This window comes from Trichechus manatus, unplaced genomic scaffold, assembly GCF_000243295.1.
Source record: "Trichechus manatus latirostris isolate Lorelei unplaced genomic scaffold, TriManLat1.0 scaffold00023, whole genome shotgun sequence".
Lineage (NCBI taxonomy): Eukaryota > Metazoa > Chordata > Mammalia > Sirenia > Trichechidae > Trichechus > Trichechus manatus.
Window position 1 is genome coordinate 9,809,461 of NW_004443959.1, and position 2,325 is coordinate 9,811,785.

Here is a 2,325-nt window from a genome sequence, read left to right on the forward strand (position 1 = left end):
AGGCGGAGCCAAACCGGATATCCGGGCGCGCGCCGGGGGCGGGGCGAGGCGCCTGCGCAGTACGCACTCTCCTGCCCGCGGTGCCCTGAGCCTGGCTCTCTCTCCTGGGTGGGCTTGCCAGGGCCTCCTTACCGTAGGCGGCTGGTAAGAGGATGTGTCAACCAGTCGTTTTTAAGACGTGCGATAGCTGTTTCCCCTTGGAGATCCCATTTTTTGCCGGTTTACAAGAAGCTCGGCCTCTTGTATTCATTCATTCCCCGAGTCATTAGGTGCTGGGCGAGTAGTAGCGACTCTGCCTCAGGGACCTCACAGTCCACCCAAGACACGAGGCGTGGCCTGGAGGCTGGGCGAAAGCCCTGGCACTGCAGCGGACGGAGGGTCTGGCCTTGGCTTTTGGAACTAGGCCACCTTCCCGCAGAGTCAGACCTGTGTCAAGATGTTGCGTCCCGAGCAGTGCGCACCTTCAGCACCGAAGGCTGGACGAGGCGAAAGTGTACCTGGGTACAGCAGCGTGTTTCCACAGTGTCATCTGTCAGTTCCCCAGATGAAAACGTACCCCGAAAGGGAAGGAAAGTGATTTGGCGCCGCCATCAAATCCAAAATCACAGATGACCTGAAGGCGATTTCTTAAAACAAACCAAAAAAAAAGGTTCAGATGTGTTTCAGCAAGTGGCAATAGTGTGAAACAGGGACCTGTGGCAGAGAAGTACTTGAAAGGAATTCATTAATCACATAACTATCTATTGTTAAATAAAACCGATCCAATCATTTATCGAACTTTTTGCTCTCACCATGCCATGAGGTGTGAAGACCGTGATAAAACAGGTCAAAAGGAATTTTTTTTTTTGCTGTTTTTGTTTATTTTGTTGTTGTTGAGAATATACACAGCAAAACATACATCAATTCAACAGTTTCTACACGTACAATTTAGTGACATTTATTACGTTGTCTGAGTTGTGCAACCATTCTCACCCTCCTTTTCTGAGTTGTTCCTCCCCATTAACATAAATTTGCTGCCCCCCAACATTCCTGTCTAATCTTTTGAGTTTCTGTTATCAATTTGATCCCATATAGATAGTTCTTAAAGAGCATAATGCTTACAGCAGACATTTTTTACTAGTTAAGCTAAACTGTTGTTTGGTTTTAAGAAGACTTCAGGGGATATTTTTAGTTCAAGGTTTAAAGATTACCTCAGGGGAATAGTTTCAGGGGTTCATTCAAGCTTCAAGGCTCCAGGAAGTCTGGAGTCCAAGATAATTTGAAATTCTGTTCTGCATTTTCCCCATTTTAATTAGAATTCTTCTATAGAATCTTTGATCAAAATGTTCAGTAATGGTAGCTGGGCACCATCCAGTTCTTTTGGTCTCATGACAAAGGAGGCAGCTGTGCATGGAGGCAATTAGCCACACATTCCATTTCCTCCTCCTATTCCTGACACTCCTTCTGTTGCTCCAGGCAAATAGAGACCAATTGTTTTGCCTTGGATGGCCACTTGCAAGCTTTTAAGACCCCAGGCACTATGCAATGAACTAGGAGATAGAACAGAAGCACTGAACATGTTATTAGGCCAGTTAACTGGGATGTTCCATGAAACCATGATCCTAAACCTCCAAACCAAGGACAAAATCCCATGAGGTTTTCGGAAGTACATCAGTGGCCTCAGCAGTTACTCTTTTTTTTTGGTTGTTGTTGTTGTAGTAAAGATATCTATTATACAACTTTTGAAAATTTAACTTTTTACAGGTGTACAACTTATTAACAATTACAATAATTGTGCAACCCTACCCTTAATCAATGACGTATTATTCATCCTATTAACCCTCCCTTTCGCCCTCTTTTCCACCTCTGGTAACCACTAATAAACTTTGTTCTCTATACATTTGCCTTTTCTTGTCTTTTTATATAAGTGAGGTTATACAATATTTGCCCTTTTGTGATTGACTTATTTCACTCAGAGTAACGTCTTCCAGCTCCATCCATATTTTAACATGTATCAAGACTTCATTTCCCTACTGGCTGAGTAGTATTCCATTGAATGTATGTACCACATTTTGTTTATCCATTCGTCTGTTGATGGGCATTTAGGTTGTTTCCACTTTTGACTATTATGAATAGTGCTACAATGAACATAGGTGTACAAATCTCTGAGTCTTTACATTCAAGTCTTTTGGGTATATACCTAGGAGTAGAATTGCTGTGTCATATGGTAGTTCTGTTTTTAGCTTTTTGAGGAACCACCACAGTTTTCCACAATGGCTGCAGTACAGCCACTGTACAATTTTGCATTCCCACCAGCAATGGGTAAGGCTTGCAATTTCCCCATAT